The sequence below is a fragment of the Chrysochloris asiatica genome, unplaced genomic scaffold (assembly GCF_000296735.1).
Source record: "Chrysochloris asiatica unplaced genomic scaffold, ChrAsi1.0 scaffold00074, whole genome shotgun sequence".
Classification (NCBI taxonomy): Eukaryota; Metazoa; Chordata; class Mammalia; order Afrosoricida; family Chrysochloridae; genus Chrysochloris; species Chrysochloris asiatica.
In genome coordinates, this window is record NW_006408592.1 from 8,981,643 (window position 1) to 9,004,317 (window position 22,675).

The following is a 22,675-nucleotide window of genomic DNA, read 5'->3' on the forward strand; positions in this document are numbered from 1 at the left end:
TCTATCTCTCTGTTTCTCTCTGTGTGTCTGTCACTGTATATGTATATATAAATGAACCCTGAGGTAGGGCTGTAGGATAAACACTGGGTTGTAAGGTAAATTAGAACTACAATGGCAGTGATTCAGTCTTACTAGCCACTCCTCAGAAACCCTATACATGTTTACAATGAGTCGAAACCAACTTGCTGGCACACTACCAATACACACACACACAAACACAAACACAAGGGGGCTCCAAAAATTCTTTGCAAAATTGAAGTTTTCTAGTATATGAATGAAATCTATATTCACCCTATTATTTTGTTTTCTTCTCTACAATTGTAAAAGTGAGATTTTGCTTTCAAGTATCTTTATTGTTATTGCTGTAGTATTAGTGTGTCATTTACTTTCAGCCTTCCTTTTAGAATAACCTCTGAAAATTAATGAAAATTCATGTCTTAAATGCAATGCAAAATTAAGTTATATGGGGGAAGATACCTTGGGTGATTTCTTTTAAATTAATACATTAAAAAAACTAAAAGGATAATGTTCTTCTAATTAATTGTGCTTGACATCCATTAATAATAGGAGCCCAGATTATTTCTATACACATTCATTAAAGATCAGGATTTTACAGTATTTAAATATCAAATGTGAATCCTATTGCAACTATAAATTAAAACCAAATTAATATATTGCCTACACCTGGCTCTTATAAAACTTAATATATTACTTTGCTTTTGTCATTAAAAGTGAGTTCTCTAAAGAATATATGAGAAAGAAGGAGAAAAAAGGACTAAACTGCAAGTCATGAATCTTAGATTCAATCGCAGTTTTCCCATTCACTAATTAAGTATCTTTAAACAAGTCACTTAGAACCTCCCTACCTCCACCTGCTTAAAACCAAAAAGAATAGTTTGGAGTAGATTTATTTATATGCTTATTTTTAGCCTAATTTTCTTATAATCTAAGGAGCTCGAAAATAGGGCTGATAACCTCAGGGTCAGCAATTCAAAACTTCCAGCTGTTCCATGAGAGAAAGATGAGAATTTCTGCTCCCATAAAGATTTAGAGCCTTGGAAATCCTATATAAGGTAGTTATGTAAGTTGGAACTGACTCCATGGCACATAACAACAACAACAATCTTAAAATAGACCCCTATAAATTTAATGTCCTGGTTTTAAGTTTTAGACACAAGGTGGCAGCATTAGTAGCGATTTTTAATTTAATACACAAAGAAAACTAGGAGACCTTTAAGATCAGTGTAAAAATGGGGGAAAAAAAGTCTAAATATATGAGAATAGTGTACTACAAACTCTCTCTCTGTCTCTCTCACACGCAAATGCACACACTTGTCTCTTTGGATTATTTCTGTTACTTAACATCTGCATGACTGCTGAACAATTTAGTAAAACAGCTGTTTGTTTGACACTAAGGTGATGGATTAAAAATTGTTTTTCACTTTAATCAGAATATTTCAATGTTGGGTAGAAAATCAAGACACATTTGCCAAAATACAATGAAAGATAAAGATTGTTAATAGTGTGATTTTAATATAAATAGAAATTCCTGAGAAGATATATCAGTTTTATAGGGTGATAGGAGAGGTGTTAAAATATGGGCATATTACCTAGCTAAGAATTTGCTATAAATTTATGAGAATACATACAGGTATGCAGACTATTTCCAAATATCAGAAAAGATACTGAGTTTGGAAAAGTGAAAGATGTAAAGCACTCAGAGATGAAACTTCTAATTCTAGACTTTTAATACTTATTTGCTGAAATCCTTCAATTTCTTGCTGCCCTGTCCCAAAACACTCTCCATATAGTCTGAGTATCAAGGAAAGTTTTGGTATTAAATCTATTTAGTGACCTGATAAAATATTCTGGAAATAATTGTATTTTCACTAATCATTGTTTTTGCTTGTTTGTTTATTTGGTATAATGATTCCAAAATTAAGTCTCTCATAATGAAGTTCAAATGCAGTTCTCTTTCATGTTTATCCTGATCCAACTACAATTGGTCTCTCCTAAATAATTTGCAAAGCTTTTGCTTTCAAAAATTATGAAAGATTTTAGCACTTCTTTCATTTAACTGATGAGAAAAATGAGCTTCAGAAAGGAAACAGGAGCTACGCATTTGATCTACAAGACAGGTTGAAATCCAGCCATAGAATAATTATTCTTTTTGGAAAAAAGTCCGTTTCTCCTCCAATACTTCCCAGCATCTGGTCATGCAAAGGTGCTCAATTTATTTGAATAAATAAATGATTGAATCTATTGAACAATTGTAATAATACAAATACTCCTTCTATATTTGCTTGTATCCACCACAGTATCTCCCTTTAGATAATTACACATAATTTCTTTCAGAGGCTCTGGAAAACTATCTATGGTGAGAAGTGAGAGGTTTTCTTTGTTCTGTTTTGTATAAGATTTAATCGTTGTTTACACAGAAATAGGAGTCCTGATGTAGCATTGTAGGATAAGCACTGGACCCCAAGGTCTGTTTGAATTGCAAGATTGGTGGTTCAATCTCACCTGCCGCTCCTTAGAAACACTCTACAGGATTGCTATGAGCCAGAACCAACTAGACGACACTTAACAATGTTAACAGCAACATAGAAATAAGGAGTCCTGACAATGTAGTGGATTATGAGCTGGCCTGCTAACTACAAAATCAACAGGTAGAATTTGCCAGTTACTCCATGGGAGAAAAATGAGACTTTCTGCTCCTGTAAAGATTTAGGGGATTTCCAAAATCTTGGAAACCAAAAAAAGGGAACCAAGAACCAAAACAGACTAGTTGGTACACTAGTATCACCACCACACAGAAATAGGGAATACTTACAAGTTCTTTCCTATTATTCAGTGACAGTCACTCAACTGACTCAAAAATAAATGTTGTACGTAATTGAAATGTAAAGCTGCGGGTTTATAACATCCTTCATTAGATCAACATTAGGTGATCGCATATTATTTTCTGGAAAGGATGCTTTTGTCATTGGTAGGTGCTGTCTAGTGAGTTTCAAGTCATAACGTGTCTATGTCTAACAGTAGGAAAATAGCTTAGTCCTGTGCCATCCTCATAACAGTAGATATGTTAGCCAACTATTGCAGTCACTGTGCCAATCATCTCAATGAAGGTAGTCTTCCTCTTCACTGAGTCACTACCGAGGATGCTGTCCATCTTTAGGGATTTGTACCTTCTGGAAATGTGTGCAGGTAAGCAAAATGGAGTCCTTGCATCCTCACTTCTAAGCTGCATGCTAGCTGTATTTCTTCTAAAACGGATTTCTTTTTCCTTTTTCTGGCAGTTCATGTATTATTCAGTATTCTTTGCCGACACCATGATTCAAATGTATTCATTCTTCATTGTCCTGATTTTGCACACATATGAGAGGCTTGAAAAACCATGACTTTGGTAAGGTGCACTGTCGTTATCGAAGTATCTAAATGGCATCTTTGCCTCTTAATATTTTAAAGAGGTCTCTTGAAGGAGATTTCACCAATTTAATACATCATTTTCTTTCTTGACATTTTTTCTATGGGTATTGATTGTGGATTCCAGTAAAATGGAAAACTTCAACATTTTCTCCATTTATCATGATGTTGTGTATTAGTCTAGTTGTGAGGGCTTTTTTTGTTTTTAGTTTTGTTGAGCTACAATCCATTCTGAAGGCTGTAGACTTTCATCTGTAAGGGTTCTATCTTTTGCTAGTTATGTATAGTACATTTCCAATCAACTCAGTTTATCATTTGTACTCAGGAAGATAATAATTGTATCAAGTTGTTTTATTGATTAAATAAGGTGCTATTTATACAAGTTTCTGAAACATAACAGTTTGACACATATATTATTTGTGTGCAGCTGAAATTATCACGTTATATTGGAGAAGTCACAAAGAATCAAGCAGTATACAATAACAAAGACATAGTCATGTCTTTTCCCAATTGCTGACCTAGTATTGCCAATAACTAAGTTTATATGTGATGCTTTATCTTTTGAGAGAATTTGGACACACACACATGGTAAGAGACCATGTACTTCTGAATTGTATTCCAACCTATAAATGTAGAACATCTGCAAATATTTCAAAACTGTCTAATCGAGTATTTGTGGGTGTTCTGGAATGAAGTTTCATTTGTGTTCATGACTAATCCTTTCTCCTTTTATGTGGTCTCCTTCTTCTAAGACCCTTTGAGGGTGGTACCTCCCATTACCCTATTCTAATCTCTCATTTCTCCCTGCTAGTTGAGTCTAGGTTGAGAATTCGGCAGGCAATGCAATTAACACTGTTCTACATTGCTTATCCATAGCCTAATATAGTGCTTGTTATTACAAGGCATTTGTTTAAAACTACCTGCATAGGAATAAGTAAGGGATACTGAAATCATTCCTTGTATCTCTAATGTATTTGAAGTACATAGCATTCAGCACAGAAGAAGGGCAATTGCGACTTCTATCCTTTCATGTCATAGTTTTCATTTGGGTTGCAAAAGCTGAATTGCTTATGCTTCCAAATCTGTGAGAGATCCTGTTGTGTAAACAGCACCCTGGGCTTATGGAGACAGCTCCTTCTTCAAAAAGGCTGAAGGCATGCCCAGTACTTCTTTCTGTGAGCTTGTTGCTAGGTCTGAGAAAAGCCTATGCTATAGTTTTCTTTCACCATCCATTCTGGAACACGTAATCCCTCTCAACTGTATTGATATATCTATTAGTAAAAGAAAAGAAGAAAACTTACTCATAGCACTCTTAAAAATTTCCAAACTGGATTCAAATGCTCAATGCTGTTTTTTACACTGAAAAGAAAATAATTTATTAACTAACAGAATTGAGAACATAGTTTATCAGGTCATGGAATGCAAATGCAACTACTTAAAATAAATGCATATTTTATATACCTTAATAAAAAAAATATTTCAAATGAATAAACTGAATTTTGACTTTAGATACTAGAGTACAAAACAAGTGAAAATGAATCAAAATAGAAAAGAAAAATGGAGTTAATTAAGGTAAAAATTATACATAATAAAGCTAAAATGAAAATAAAAAGGATAAATAACAGTAAAATATGGTTACTTAAAAAAACAACTAAAAAAGTAATCAGTGTGGTTCAGAAAAATTTAAGAAACAAAATGAAAAAATACAGTACTAGTAATGAAACCATGAGATATAACTATAGTTACGAGGGAGATTAAATGAAATACTAAAATAATGCTATTAGTATAAATATTTAAATATATTTGAAGCACATAAAATACATTATTTTTAGCGAAAAGTGGCCCAAGGTACATAAATAAGTATAAAAAGCATTGCACTGAAAAAGTATAATGTTGCAAAAATAGTTAAAATATTCAGAACTACTTCTTAACTTTTAAGTTGATCTTCTAGTGTGACAAAATATGAATAAAATATCAACACATTTAGTTACATGTCTACTATGAAGCATTTTTTTACAATAAAATATTATTAATGTGGCTAGACATCACATACAAAGTTTAAAGAAAATGGTATGTTAAAGGTAAAGTAGAGCATCTATGAAGGATCTTCTGAAAAGTTGTGGGAAAAATGGAATTAAAAGATAAAAGCAATAAATATAAACTATATTTTCCAACATAAGCCCCATCAAGTTCAAGACAAGTTTGTAAGTGGCATTAGTCATTTAATCTACTCCTAAAGATTGAAGGTCCTGGGAATTTAAACATATCAATGCAGTGCTTGTTATATTATTAATTGAAGAAAAAGTTGATGCCCTTTACATATTTTTATAAGATTAGAAAATTAAAACACGTCAGAAGAATCTGAATCAGAACTGTAAGGTGGATTCCTAATAATTTCCTATGGCAACTGTCACAACATTAGTTTATTGAGAAGGAAGAATAGGAACATTGTTGTGTTAAAAGGACTCTATGTTGAAGTTTGCAAACTTTTTTTCTGCTAAAGCTTTAACGACCTTCCCCCTCAAATTCTCCTACTCAGCAAATGTTATCATTCTTGGCCCTCTAGAAAGTCAACAAACAAAATGCCTTCAACATTCCAAAAATAATGTTGCCATGTCTTTACTCTCTTTTTTAAATGTTTTATTGTGAATTATATGATAGTTTACATGAGAGAACTTTAGTTTTGCATTCATTCCATCGTGTATCATTTCATTGCCATGGTTCCAATACCCTCCATGCATCATCAACCGACCAAATGGTATATCCTAGAACCACCCTCCTACATTCCCCCCCCCACACACACACCCCAGTCTTCAGCACACAGTCCCCCTCTCTCTCTCTGGATCCAAAGTCCCCAGCTGCTTCATCACTCCATGTCATCATCTCTGTCTCTATCTCAGGCATGTCTGCTTCTCTGGGTAGGGTCCTGCTCTCGGCTCTTCTCCGTTGATGGTCCTAGAGACCTCCGCTCCTAGACTGGAGAATTAATCACTCCATTACTTGCTACAAAACGTCTACCTTTGCATTTCCAACCCTCATAATCAGTCCTGATAACCATTATTCACTACAGTATCACGAGTTACCCATCTGTATTTCATTTCATCAGCTCCGCCTAGACAGATTGGATAGTACTCACTGGAGATTCTGCCTTCCTCCATGCTCCCTAGCTTTAGGTTCCCTCTTGAAAGCTTGTAAGCCAGTCACTTCTTGCCTTTGTAGTCCTCCCCTCCCCATTTGGGTATCCAATGTCCAAGTTGCCCATCTCTGTCTACTCTGTGTGTGGAGGGGGTGGGAATGTTTCTTGCTGTAAGGATTTGTTCCTTCTTTTGAGTCACTGCATCCGTAGGTATAGGTCAAGTTCATCAGATTGTATCAGCTCACTCTTTTTTTTTCTCTTCTTTATTCTCCTGGTTGAGCTTTGATTATCCAGTCATCCAGTCCAGGCCATGTGGGTACCATCTGCAAGTGTGGGCATTCTTGTGCACATGCCCTCTCTTCCCATCAGGCGGTAGCTCCACTCTCCTCTTGAGTCCTCCGTGGCCACACCACTGACTATGGGTCCAAGAGTCTCCAGGTCTCCTCACACTGCTTGCCAACCAGGTCCCCAACTGGGTCCACAGAAGCCCACTGAACACTGTAGGGCTTAACTTCCCGCTTCATTTCTGCTTTTACCCCACTTTCCCCTATCGGTGATGCGTGTGGTCACCAATCAGAGCATGTATTTCCGTTGAGTCTTAGTCTTGGAAGGGGGTTTGTGTTGAGAGAACCCGACCACTTGCCTTGATGTTTCCTAGGGAAGCAATTGTTTGTTCTTGCCTCTATTGTTTTGTATTTTTCCTGTAGGTCTTTCTTTCAAGAGGTACCTTTTATTCTTCTAGCCACTCCAGGCTGGTCTGCTCATCCTTTCAAGTGGAGATTTCTCATCTCTGGAGATCTGAATGTGGTTCAGGTTTCTACCTATAGTTTTATGTATTGCAAAGGCTCCGCAGGAAGCCTCGTTCACTGGGTACACTGTAGCCCCATTTTAGGTATTCCAATCAGTTATAGGCAGAAGATGGACTTACAAGCCTTCTAGTGTGATGTTTCTGCATGTCTTTACTCTTGACTGGTCTATTTAGATTTTTTTTCTGGAGCTCTTCTACCACTTGGTAGCTGTTACTTTGATTGTGCTTTGTCTTCAAGATTGTACTGGGAAACCATGTTTCATCTCCTACTACAACTCTTTGAAAAAATGGGGTCTTATTGATCCCACTTGCTTAATATTTCCATGGAAATGGAAAGTTCTGGTTTTGTCTGCATTTGATCTAGGTGTAACCATTTTGGTACCCATCAAGCAGAAAGTTTGTTCAATTTTACTTTTTCAATTAGAATTGTGTAAGCAGAACCAGTTGAGTTGTCTGTGGTACTGGTTATTGTTTCTGCTGTTAATTATTAGTCATCTTTAATTAGAGCATGGCCAAGGTATTTTCCTCACCAATTGATGTGTATTGTCTGCTGCGCTGGGCTTCATCATTAACATTATCTCATCCCTGTTAAAAACTAGCTTTCCATTTGTAAACTGCAAATTTCTGTGAATCATTGTCCCTATAAACTTTTCACAAGGCAGCAATAATTTCACTATCTGCCACCTATTTTAGCAGAATTCATGTTGTTCTGATAGAAACTGACATTTTCAAACTTAGTTCTGATCATTATTAGAGACTCAAACTAGATCCTGTTTAGACATGTTATAACGAGTTTAGACGTGTTTACTTTGGTGCAAAATATTTTTGAAATCCATGAATGTTTCTTTCATATTATGTATTTTCCTTAAACTTTTGAGGATCCCTCATAAAGTACTCCTGGTGTGGTGCTATTGGATAAGCACTGGACTATGAACCACAAGGTCAGCTGCTCAAACTGATCAGTTGTTCACTATGAGTTACAACCAACTCAAGGGCACTTAACAACAACAACAACATAAAGTACAGAGTAGCATATTATCACTGTTTTAATATAAATAATTAAAAAAATAGATAAAGAGCCAAATATAAAATTGGGTAACATATAAGAACAGGCAGCTCATAAAAGAAGAAAATAAAACGTATAACATGGAAAGATGCTTAAACATACCCTGTTTTTGTTGTTAAGTATAGTCTAGTGGGTTCTAACTCACAGAGACCCTGTTAGTGTTTCTGAGACTTCAAATCTTTGCAGAAATGGAAAACCTCCTCTTTCCCCCAGGGAGTAACCAGTGGGCTCGAACCGCGGATCTTGTAGTTTGCAATCCAATGTTTATCATATGGAGTCACTGTGCTCCCTTAAACATGCTATACAGTAAAACAATTTTGAGTTGTCTGTAACACAAAATTAAATAATAATGAGTTATGCAATTTTGGTTCATAAAATGTATAAACATTTTAAATTGTTAATCATATTACTGGTAAGAGAAGTACAGAAAAGAAACTCTCTCAGATAATGTTAATCAAAGTATGGACTAGTAAAAATAGTTCATGGAAGATTTGAAGTTGAATGAAAAATTGAAGTTACAATATTATTTTAGAATTTCTAATACCAAAATAATATCTTGAGCTTATGAATACATATGGATCAGAAACATGCTGCAGTGTTGTAATAATACCAGAAATAATGGGAAACTTATTTTAAATAGTGACTGTAATTCAAAGTATTATGAAAAAATCAAGTTGGAGTACTCTATATGGCAAAATTTCATTTAAAAGTAAACACAATCACTAGCCATTAGAAAGATGCAAATCAAAGCAACAATGAGATATCATCTCACATCAGCAATAATAGCAAACATCAAAAATGTAGAGGACAGCAAATGTTGGTGAGGATATGGAGAGACTGGGACCTTCCTACATTGCTGGTAGGATTGCAAAATGGTCCAACCACTCTGGAAAACAATATGACGCTTCCTCAGAAGACTGGAAATAGAGATACCTTATGATCCAGCAATTCCTCTACTTGGTATTTACCCACAAGACATATGAGCCATAACTCAAGTAAATATATGCACACCAATGTTCACAGAAGCACTATTTACAATAGCAAAAAGATGGAGACAACCTAAGTGCCCATCAGTTGAAGAATGGATAAACAAACTGTGGTACATACCCACAATGAAATATTATGCTACCCTGAAGAAAGAACAACAAGGAAGCTGCAAGCCACCGCATAACATGGACAAACCTTGAGGACATTATGCAGAGTGAAATTAGTCAGTCACAAAAGGATAAATATGGCATAGGAACATTATTGTAAAAAAATAAGAAAAATACACCCACACTAAAAGGGGGGAAATTGTTTTTTGTTGGTTATCGGGGTGTATGGAATGGGGTGAGGGGAGGGAGCGGAAGTGTAGCAAAGGGTAGGGAATAGACACAGGATAGTTTGGGTGCTGGGTGGGCACACACTAGAAGGGGAAGGGGAAAGGAAAAACCAGGCAGATGGGAGAATAGCTAGGCAGGATTACATGGGCTAAATAGGACAGAGGTAAATAACGATGTAAGCACAACCATGAAACAACAGGGATCAGGGATACAAATATTGAGGCATGGTTTGAATCGGTAAAAGTGGGCAAGTGATGTTAAGATGCTTGCCTATCTTTTGAGTCTTGGTTTCCCTCACCTCCTATTGTAAAATAGACACTTGAAGGGGCGAGAGAGGAAGAGTCAGAAATAGCACCATAGAAAGTTTGTAAGTCTGTCCTCATTCTATAATTGATTGGAACACCTAAAATGGTGCTAGAACTTGACCAGTGAAAGAGGCTCCCCACAAAACGTTTGCTTTGCACAAGACCATAGGTGGAATCCTGGTTCCCATCCAGAATCTTTGGAGGTGGGAAATTTCTACTTGAAAGGACAAGTAGACCAGCCTGGAGCAACTAGAAGAACAGAAGATTCTTCTGAAAAAAAGACCAGCAGGATAAAATTAAAAACAGTAACAGCAGTCTAATTGACTACTACAAGAACAAGCTAGTTGTTCCCCATAAATCCATCAAGGCAAGTGGTCAGGTCCCTTCAAGGCAAACCCCCTTCCAAGACTGAAACTCAAGTGGAGTACACAAGCAGGCATGTGGTCTTGCTGCTGACAACATTGGTCACCAGTAAGGGGAAGTGGGGGAAAACATCAATGAAGTTGTGAGCTAAGTCCAACCACATTCAATAAACTCATGTTAACCTGGATTGAAACCTGTTTAACCAGCAGTATGACAAAACCTGGGGACTCAAGGACCCAGGGACAGGGACATGGCCCTAGAGGACTAGAGAAGAGTGTGAAGTGTCCAGCTGATGTAAAGTGAGGAGAGATGTACAAGAACACCCACACTTGCAAATAGTACCCATTTGACCTGGCATCTATGGCTGAATGATCAGAACACAACTAGAGGAAGAAAGAAGAGGAAACAAACAAACAAAGAAAGAGTAACCCACTACAATTTGATGAACTTGATCTATGCTTGCAGATGCAGTGTGACAAAGGAGCGGACAAATCTTTATAATGAGGATCATTCCCACCCCCTTGGTACACAGGACCAACAAGGATGGGGAACCTAGACATTAGCTACCCAAAATGGAGGGACTACAAAGGCAAGAAGTGACTGGCTTACAAGCTTTCAATGGGGAACCTAGTTCCAGAGGGTATGGGGAAAGGTAGAGTCTCCAATCAGTCTGGATGGGGTTGATAAAAGGCATGGGGACTAGGACTCCTGTGGTTCAATAGGGAATGATTGCTATCAGGTCTGACAGTGAGTGTTGGAAAGGTAAATGTAAATGTTTTGTAACAAAAGGAGGGGAGTGGCTGATTTTGCAGTCCAGGAGCAGAGATCCCTGAAACCATCAAGGTTGGGAGAAAAGCGAAATGCGGGACCCTGTCTGGGGAGGCAGTGACACCAGGGATGGAGGCAGAGATGATGATGTGGAGAGAAGGAGTGGCTTGGAACTCTGGACTCAGGGAAGGAGAGGGGCTGTGTGCTGGAGGCTGGGGGCCAGGCGTGTAGGGTGTACCCTTTGGATGTTTGATGATGCATGCAGGGGATTGTAATCATTGCAATGAAATGAAATACGATAGGATGAATGTAAGGATAATGAATAATGTTCTCCCATGTAAACTAATACGTAATTCACAATAAAACCTTAAAAAAAAAAAAAAGAAATACATATGTATATGAAATTATGAGTCCCAGTGTGGTGCTGTGGGTTCATACATGGATTGCAAAGTCAGTTCAGTGGTTCCAGCTCCCCAGTCATTCCTTAGAAACCCTATACAGGATCACTATGGGTCGGAACCAACTTGATGACACTTAACAACAAAAATCTATTGTTAAGTTCCAGCAAGTTGGTTCTGACTCAGAGTGACCCAGTATAGGGTTTTTGAGGCTTCAAAAAATTCATCCTTCTTTCACGGAGTGGCTGATATGGTCAAATGTGAACCTTGTGGCTTCCTGCCCAGGGCTTTCATATGGAGCCACCCTGCTCCATAAGAACACATAAACTAACGTCAACTTAGATAATCAAAACGATCAGTTTATGAACCAAGCTGTTTAACAGTGGTTATTTCTTAAGATTGTGATGAAAGGAATGGAAGTTCTAGGGGATTTTCACTTTACATATTTAAAAAAAAAAAAAAAAGTGGTAGATTGAGAGGTGGTTTTAAAGCTTTAGCTTTTGTGTGTGTACTTTTTCAGAGTTTCTGAATCAAAACAAATACTTTCATGGTGCTTAAGTGTTATAATAAAAATATGAGGCCCTAGTTCTAAGTGTAAGGGACATGCAGTCTGCAGTGAGTTCAAGGGAGAAGTAAATGTTAAAGTAAAATTTTGGATATTGTAACTAATATGAAGATAAGCTAATCCGATGCTGGAAGTGTTGTCCTAGTGAGCTTTAGCCTTACTGGGGAGTATACTACATCTCTTTCAACTGTGTAATACAGGTCTATGTCTCTCCCTTTTATGAATGCATTGTACTTGTATGAATCGTGATTGAGATATTGGCTAATGAAGTGTTTTTCAATCCTGGAGTCTTGATATCTTCTTAGATTGTAAAATCCGTTCAGTGAGTCTGTAGCAAACAGCTTGTTTTAGACCATAAAATTAAGATAAAATGGAATAGATTAGAGGGACACATGTAATAATCTACCCTATTGTCATCATCATAAGACTTTTGGATTAGATGTTTGAGTATGTGAAATGCATTGAAATGTAAAATGTAGTTTGTTTGTTTTTAGTATGAGTCAATGATAAAATATTTTCAAGTCACTGATCTCACCCCAGATTGAGACATAATAAATTCGTTTTGTGTAAGCTTCTGAAGTTCATGGGATCTGCAAATTCCTTTGAGAGAAGTGAATATCAGAACCGTATACCAACAAATGGCAATTTAGTTTTTTAACATTCTACTATTATAGTTCAGGACTCTCAGGTATTGAAGGCTTTCCACCTTGCACCCCATCTCTTCATAACTAACAAGTTCATATACTTTTTTTGAAAAAAGTTTACATCTTACTGTTATGCCTCTCAAAATAATGTACATGATAATGTTTTAAGTTATTCTCAAATCACTGAAGAAGAGTTTTTATAGTAAAATAGTTATGGTAGTACATGAAAGACTGTAAAAACCACATGAATTTGTAAAGTAGGATGTAAGCCTTCTCTACCAAGTTGTCAATGCAGGTGCTGGACCCTGAAATTCAGTGTACTCTCCAGTGTGTCAGTGGGAAAGCTCAAAAAGCCCTCTTGTAACTCAGAACCATTATCAGCAGGAGATAGCTTTGCACAAATTCATTGTGTAGAAATTATGAGGTAATAATTTCTAAAGGAGTAATCTCTCTCCCATAGATTAACTGATGGATTTGAACTAATAATCTTGCAGTTAGCAATCCAATGTGTGACCTAGATAATGTTTAAACAAATTTAGTCAGATGTTTCAGGAGTCTGAGATTACCACGTGATACCAGGACTTCGTTTTCCAGAAATAGCTTGATTGGTCTCTTCATGGGCAAAGAAATAAGAGTGATCAAAGTTGCCTATGCTTGGAATCAATTAGTCCAGTAAACTAGTGGAACACTTGAACACCAGGCTCCATAATTCTGAGATGAGAATAGCATGATGGTACCTGTCTGCCACTATCAATTGTTCTGAAAGCCATCACATTAAAAGGTCTCTAATGTGGTGGTTAAGGAGCTCTGGTAGCGTAGTGGTTATGAATCGGGCTGCAAGCCGCAAAGTCAGCAGTTCGAAACTACCAGCTGTTCCACGGGACAAAGATGAGGCTTTCCGCTCCTGTAAAGGTTTATAACCTCGGAAACCCTGTATAGGATCGCTATGAGTCAGAACCAACTCCATGGCACATAACCAATGAACCAACCAATGTGGTTGTTATATGCTTTAGAGTCAGTTCCAACTCATAGTGCCCTGTATAGTGTTTCCAGGGCTGTAATTCTTTATGGGAACAGAAAGCCTCATCTTTTACCTGTAAAACCACTAGTAGTTTTGAACTGCTGACCTTGAGATTAACAATCCAATTCTAAACCATTATGCTACCAGAGCTCCTTAAAAAGTCCCCAGTAGAGTATCAGAAAAGTGGAATCAGACTCAAAATTATAAAAAGAAAAACCTTGGAATTACTGATCAGAAAAAGACTGGAGAAACCTGAGAATATGGCTGTTGGTCAAGCTTCAGGTCTGGAATGGAACTCACCCTTGTGGTCCAATTTTCAGTCAAGTGGCAAATAGGGAGGCAATAACATCCGTGAGGAAGACAGAATGGACAACCATTCAGGATCAAAAGGACAGCATTTATCTAAGGATTACCTTCAGAAAGGTTGGGAAGAAAAGTGGAATGAAATAAGAACCACAGGGAGAAAGGAGGCTAACTGTTATTACATAGTGGGAATTGCAATCATTGAGATGAAACCAACACATGATTTGTTGAACGTCAAACTGATGATCTGCTCTGTAAAGATTCACTCCATTCAAAATAAAAAGGTTAAAAATCAAGACAAAAAACAACTACCTACACCATTGTTCACTGTTCCATGATTCAGACAGAAATCCTTCCATATATCTAGTAGAAATTGGATACCTCTACTTGGACATGGACTCCCAGGGACTTGCATTATATTTTATTTAAGTTTTAATGTATTAACGTAGAGACACAAATAGCTGCTAGTTCTTTCCAATAACTTCTAGTAGGAATATCACCTTGCTTTCCCATTTATACAGCTGTAAGAACCACTATTTTAAATATCATAGTAAAGTTTAATATCAAATTCATGAATATATCTATTTCCAGTTTTCTCATTTGTTGTTGCTGTTAAGTGCTGTTGAGTACAGTTTCTGGGGAATGGCTGGTGAGTGTAAACTGCTGATCTTTTGGTTAGCAGCCCAGTGCTTATTGTACAGCACCACACCAAGATTCCACATAGGGTTTTTGTTGTTGTTGTTAAGTGTCACTGAGTCTGTTCCAACTCCTAGTGACCTTGTATAGCATTTCCAAGGAGTGCCTGGTGAGTTTGAACTGCCAACTTGAGGTTCAAACTCACCTTTTGATCTTGCATAGGCTTATAAACCTTTAAATCTTCCTGGGAGCAGAAAGTCTCATCTTTCACCTGTGGAGTGTGACTGGTGGGCTTGAGCCACAGACTATGTGGTTCACAGTTCAGTGCTTATTGTATGGACCCACAAAATTGTCTTTGCAAGGAAGAGAGAGCTCTCATTTACTATGGTCTATGTTTGTTTTCATTGTAATATTTGACTTTGTCTTCTCGAGCTGACCTTTGAAATTTTCTGTTCAGCTCTTGGACCTCCTCACTTCTTCCATTTGCTTTAGCATTTTTACACTGGAGAGCAAGTTTCAGAGTCTCTTCTGACATCCATTTTGCTGTTTTCCTTCTTTCTTGTCTTCTTAATGACTTTTTGCTGTATAATGTTCATGCTGTCATTCTACAACTCTTCTGGTCTTTGGTCTTTAGTGTTTAATGGATCAAATCTGTTCTTCAGATGATCTCTAAATTCAGGTTGGATGTATTCAAGGTCATATTTTGGCTCTTGTGGAGCAAATAATCTGAGACACTGTTTTATATGAAGAAAAAACATGTCATCACTGGAGGAAGACACATTAACAACCTGTGATATGCAGATGATACCACCTTCCTTGCTGAAAGTAAAGAGGACTTAAAATACTTACAGATGAAGATCAAAGAGCACAGCCTTCAGCATGGATTGCATCTCAATGTAAAGAAAACAAAAATTCTCACTACTGGAGCAATAAACAACATTATTACCAACAGAAAAAGACTGAAGTTGTCAAGGACTTCATTCTTCTTGGATCAACTATCAACACTCATGGAAGCAGCAGGCAAGAAATCAAACAATGTATTGCATTAGGCAAATCTGCTGAACAAGACCTTTTTAAAGTGTTGAAGAGCAAAGATGTCAGCTTGAGGACTAAGGTGTGCCTGACCCAAGCCATGGTATTTTCAATCACCTCATATGCATGGAAAAGCTGGACAGTGAATAAGGAAGACCGTAGAAGAATTGAGACTTTTGAGTTATGGTGTTGGAGGAGAGTATTGGAAGTACTATGGGCTGCTAAAAGTTCAAACAGATCTGTCTTGGAAGAAGTATAGTCGGAGTGCTCCTTGGAGGCCAGGATGGCCAAGCTTCGCCTCTCATACTTCGGACATATTGTCAGGAGGGACCAGTTGCTGGAGAAGGATATTATGTTTGGTAGGGTGGAGGGTCAGAGAAAGAAAAAGAAGACCCTCAGCTAGATGGATTGACCAAGTGGCAGCATCAATGGGCTCAAGCGTGGCAACAATAGTGAGGTTGGCCCAGGACCGGGCAGTGTTTCATTCTGTTGTGTATAAGGTCTCTGAGTCAGTACCGACTCAATGGCACCTAACAACAACAAGAAATGTTTCTTTAGCCATAAAAATAAAATAAATCATGTTGTCAAGTCAATTTCACCTCATAGTGATTCTGCAGACCAGAGTAAAGCTGCCCCATAGGGTTTCCAAGGTTGTAATCTTTATGGATTCTGTGCTATGGTGAAGTGGTTTATGTCTCTTCTATCCATACTCTTTGTAAACACCCACTAAATGACTTTTTCCTTATAGGTCTCAGTAAGAAAGTGGGGAAAGGTACTGAAGGGTTGTATAATTCACTTGTGAGTGATGGTTAACAGGATTGTGAATGGAATGACTTGGAAATTTAATGCGGCATTGGTCAATATTACCATCATGCTGGATTTAAAATGAGCCTTCTTAGAAGCAGGAGATGGTAATCTCACTACTACAAGAGAAGAGCTAGGAATAAAGTACATTCTCCTTTGGTCCCAGAGTTCCTTGGCCATTGAATGTCTTCTACACAGGGACAGAAATCTGTTGACATCTAGGAGTATCTGAAAAGCCATCTCAGTATAACTAAAAACAGAGCATGAGACAGAGAGGTGAGATTCCCAGACCATGGAACAAGTTAAGCTGAGTGACTTTGGGTGGGAAGCTTGCTTGTAGAATGAGGGGTCTCCAGACACTTAATTGGGGGAGACAGGTTTGCTAACACACAGAGCTAAAGCTAAGTTCCTTCAGGTCAAGGCTTATGGTGGAATGTTGTGCCTTGTGGGCATTTATCAACAACCTGAAAAAAATTTGTAGCACTGACTGGGCAGAGGGGCCTGCCTGTGAGCACAACTGAGGGGAGGCTGTCCTAATTGGCACAACTGTGCCCTGAGCATTTTCTGATCTTATATTGCAACCTGTTAACTTCCCTAATAATTCCCATATGTCTGAGTTCTGTTTGGCTATTGCAATTGATTATAGAACCTAGCTGAACAGAGACGGCTGTAGAGGAATGATTGATGCCTCATACTGTTGTCGGTACAGATTGACACGTCTTTCTCCATCCTTTTGGTTAGCAGCTGAGCACATGACCACCTTGCCACCAACACTTTTTTCAGCTATAAGCAGATACATATCACTGCCATTGTGAAGCCAAAGTGAAGTAGGTCCTGAAATAATAAGGAAACAGAGAAAGGACTAATATTGAGAGCCCACTATATAAAATTGGTATATGCATCATCAGCTGTAATTAACAAAACTATCCAAAGCAACATCCTTGATTACCCCTCTTTTCTAGAAGAGGATAGAAGTCTTTATAGACAAGTCTTAAAGCTACAAGATGGTTAAATAACTTCCTCTCCATGCAGAAGTAAGGATGCCTTTACTAATTGGATAACTCATCACACTATAATGCCTTTCAAGGTAAAATCAAGTCTATTCTTGACTGTGGCATGGAACATTTTCCTTTGTAGGATTATCTTTTCTGTTTCATCTTTTAATTTATTTTTTAAGTGTACCTTTAACTTAGAAAGGAGAAACGTTCTGTTTCTATTGAAATAAATAACAAATCTGGTGTTTTAGCCACCTGATGTTCTTTGAAATGCCAATTTCAAGGGAGAAAATTAGTGTTGGAGAGCCTGGGACTAAATTTCAACTGCGCCTTTTTAAATTGTGCATGCAAATGGGCAATTAGACCTGTGATGGCTAATTGCATGCCTAAGTGAACTCTTCCACAAGTAGTTTGGAAGCCGATTTTGAAGGTTGAATTTGTAGAAGTTTTTGTAAATTTCCTCTCCTCCTTATATAGCCTATGGAAGCTTATACCTTACCTGAGTAGGAAAGTACTTCTCTATTCCAGCCCCTTCTCAGAAAAATAAAAATTACTTGAGGTAGTGAGAAAGGAGTATGTGGAAGAATAAAAATAATGATAGTCACTGAAATTTGTGTTCTACACTTTATTCGATAACATTTGATCATTGTAGAAAAAAAAGTCCTACAAGTAAAAATAAATACAGATGTTTCTGGGTGTTGCAAGAAGTTAGTGAATCTGCCATTACCCAAAAATTGAAGGTTTGGATTCACCCAGAGGTGCTTTAAAGGAAAGACCTGGCAATCTATGGCCCTAGAAAACCATATGGAACACAGCTGTACTCTCGCAAATGTTATGTTGTTGTTGTTAGGTGCCATCCAGTTGGTACCGACCCATAGCAACCTTATGCACAGCAGAATGAAACACTGCCTGATCCTGGGCCAACCTCGGTACTGTTGCCATGCTTTGGTCCACTGATGCTGCCACTTGGCCAGTCAATCTTGTTGGGGGTCTTCCTCTTTTTCTCTGAGCCTCCACCTTACCAAACATGATGTCCGTCTTCTCAAAAGTGGAAGTGGCTGGGTGGTACCTGATTGTTCCCCCGCCCCATAAATTATTTTTTAAGTAGATCAACAGGCTTTTCTTCTCTAGCTGGACTCAAACCTCTGAGCTTTCAGTTAGTTGCCAAGCCATTAACCCTTTACACTGGACAGACACATCTACATTTATCTTAGTTCATATGATTTTTAATAATTTAATTTTAAATATCCATGGGACACAGTTCTACTCTGATTCACATGGGGTCCTATGAGTCAGAATTAACTGATGGCACTGATTATTGGTTAAATTAAGTGCAAACTAGAATCACTAGTAATCCACCTACCAATCTAGATATAACAGCTGCTAATAAGTTTGCCCTTATCATTCTAATCTTATTAATCATGAAATATTTATGTATGTTCATTTAACACACTATATCTTTCTTTTTTCCCCTTTAATAATGCATTTAAAAATAACTACCTAACTATAAAGATTTCTGGAGTCCTGGTGTGGCACTAGTGGTTAATGTGCTGGAAACTGCAAGGTTGGTAGTTCAAACTCACCAGCTTCTTTTCAGAAACCCTATATAGGTTCACTATGGGTTGGAACCAACTCAATGGCACTTTACAATAACAACACGAACATTTTTATCACCCCTATACTTTTCCATCTAATATATCCTGATGCCATGTAGTTGACATCTATGTGTTAAATATTTGCTATTTCTCAATTTGTGCTGTTATAAAATTGCACTAGTTGATATCAAACTTCATATATTTTTGCTTGATTTCCATATTATTTCTTGAAATCACTTCAATATTACATAATTCTGAATATTATTGCTATTTTTAAGATTCATCATATACATGAAAAACACCATTTTTCTTTTCCCATTCACATTTCAGATAGGGTCAGCATCTTATAAATGTCAACCCTTCTCCTTTAGCTCAGCATTTCCCAGAATTATCTGGTCTTTCTAAAAGCCCTGCCTCCTTTGTGTTAAGTAACATTAATTAACTCCCCATGACTCTTCTTTGTCCTAGAACATACAATATAAAGCATGAATCCTACTGTTCCTGTATCTCTTTCTTCATAATCTGTCACAAAAAAATAAAGCAATATATCATAAAATATATTTAAGAATTAATTTAATCATGTGCATTTCCCTCTTACTTATTTATACTTACCTAACCATCAACAACAAGAAAGATGAGGCAGCATTCTTCTGTAAAGATTTACAACCTCAGCATTCTCATAGGGCAGTTGTATTCTGTTTTATAAAATTTCCATGAGCCAAAATTGACTCCACATTAGTGGGTTTGTTTTGGGTAAATCAGAAGTCATAAGTTTCCCTGGAGACCCAGACAAAAATTGATGAGCAATTTTTACATAAATATCTTCATCTTCCTTCTTTCCTCCTTCTTTCGCTCATCCCTTCCTTTTATTTTTCTTCCATCAAATAGGATACATGTAACAAAATCCTCAGTGGAATAATTATAATTGTTTAATAGTTAGCTTAACATCAGTCTTGGAAATTATAATAATAATTTAAGTTCACAAAGCTGTGGTCACAGGCTAGCTGATGTCTGTGTCAACAGAAAGGTTTTACGACACACAAGGGCTGCAGATAGTTGATAGCCCACAGTCTTTAGTAAATGAAACTAACCTGTATACCTTGACAGATGGGTGGCACTGTGAGTTAAGGCACTGGACTGCGAGGTCATGTGAACCACAAGGTAGGTGGTTCAAGCTCCCCAGCCACTCCTTGGAAACCCTATTTGCTCTGAGTCAGAACCAACTTGATGGCACTCAACAACAACATGTCCTTAACAAACTGAAAAAAAAAACCCCAAAATAAACTGAAAATGGGAACCATAGTTTTGACATTAAAAACAACAGGATAGACACAAGTACATTGCATAACTTCTACACAGAAAGGATTAACATATTGACATCATTTTTGTAGAAGCAGCAGAAATCAAAACTCATCAATTCTGAGATCTGAAATGAGAATGATTATTTCACATTATGATGAACCACCAAATATATTAATGTTTTAAAACCACTAGAGGATTATGTGCTTATAAAAGCTATATTGATAGTGAATCTGTTTACCTCAATGATGGAAAATTAATGAGCATTGGTTGGATATTCTTTAAGCTGACTTATTCTATTACATAAAATACTTTCAAAATGTTGTTGGATTGCTTATTTGCTTCATTTTCTTTTTAAGCTTTTAGGTTTAAGCTATAAGTTTACCATTTGAACATCTAATTTAACTAATGCCATATAAATATATACCTTAAGATACAACTGCTACGGATTGTGTGCAAATTCATTTGAAAATTACATGTTTGGAGTTGTTTATGTAAAATTCAGTACATTTGTTGAGCCTTCATTTATTGATTTTTTTATTGATTGTTTTGGCAATACCTTATATGGTGTTATAGGATCAGCACAGGCCACAAGGTCAGCAATTCAAACCCACCAGTTGCTCCTTGGAAACCTAATTAAAGGGTCACTCTGAGTCAGAACTGACTTGATGGCATTTAAAAACACATCACCACTGAGGAACAGCATGTTACAAAAACAGATTCTGTCCCTCTGGTTTTGAATCACCATTCTTCAGTGATACTAAAATTCTTTTTACCGGTATTCATGCCAAGTATGTTCTCTCTCATTTCAGAATCTTTTATCTCTCCCACCCCTTACTCTGGGGTCCTGGTGTAGCATTGTAGATTAAAGCACTGGACCCGTAAGGTTGGTTTAAACCAGAGTGTCAGTGGTTCAAACTCACCAGCCGCTCATTGGAAACCCTGTATACAGTCGCTATTTGTTGCAACCAACTTGATAGCACTTAACAACAACAACACTCCCTTAACCTGCACAGGCCTTCATCAGATTATTTTAATTTATGATTCCCTTAGAAGACAACCATAATGCCCTAGTCTAAACTTGCTTTGCCTGTATTAGAGTTTCTACTAACTTTGTCTTTTTCCTACTGTTACATTTACTGTTCTATATTTTATGAGCATTTATTGACTGCTGAATTGTGAGATTCCCGAGAGCAAGGATATTATCTCCTTTATTTACTTTGTACCTTCAGAACCAAGCTGTATCAGTCATGATGAAAGCAATAAATAAATATTTGATGGAAAACTGTATGGAGGAATGTATGGATGAAGCAATGATATGAAAAACAGGGCATGTTTGGTAATTCTTATGGGGTAGTGAAATCATGCATTTAGTATTTGGCACTACCAAGGATCTTGTCATATAATGCTGCGATTGTTAAATGCTGTTGAGTTAGATCTGACTCCTAGTGACCCTGTATAGGGTTTCTGAGGAGTTGCTGGTGGGTTCAAACACCAACCTTGCTGCTGGCAGTCCAGTGCTTATCCTATAGTACCACATCATTCAGTTGATGATTGTTGTTGTTATTAAGTGCTCACAAGTCAGGTCCAACTCATAGCAACTATGTATAAGGTTTCTGAGGAGTAGCTGGTGAGTTTGAACTGCTGACCTTGTGGTTCACAGTCCATTGCTGATCCTACAGTGCCACACTAGCAGTTCACAATAGATGATGTTGGTGAGTACCTTCAAGTCAGTTCTGACTTATAACGATGCTGTAATAGCACTCCCAAGGAGTTGATTGTGAATTGGAACCACCGACCTTATGGTTCAAACCGACCTTTCAGTCTAGTTCATGATCCTACAGTGCCACACAAGAAAATATGAATCAAATAACTATAGAATATGGCAAAAAAAGTGACATAAGGATTAACAATAAAGTGCTAAGGATATTTCGGATCAATGGACAAACTGTACTCAGATATGTCATCATGGAGTTGGGGCCGTTCATGTGTATGTAGAAGGATAAGTAGAATTTCAAAAGAGGGGTCTGAATGGAGCTCCAATTCTGGATGGAGAAACATGACCTTTGGAAATGAGTGAATGTTTGATGAAAGAAAATCCAGTTAGAAATTTATTACCATAGGTCATAAAGGGGACAGGCTAAACCAACAATAGTAAGTACAAAATAATCTAAGGTTAAATGTGTATA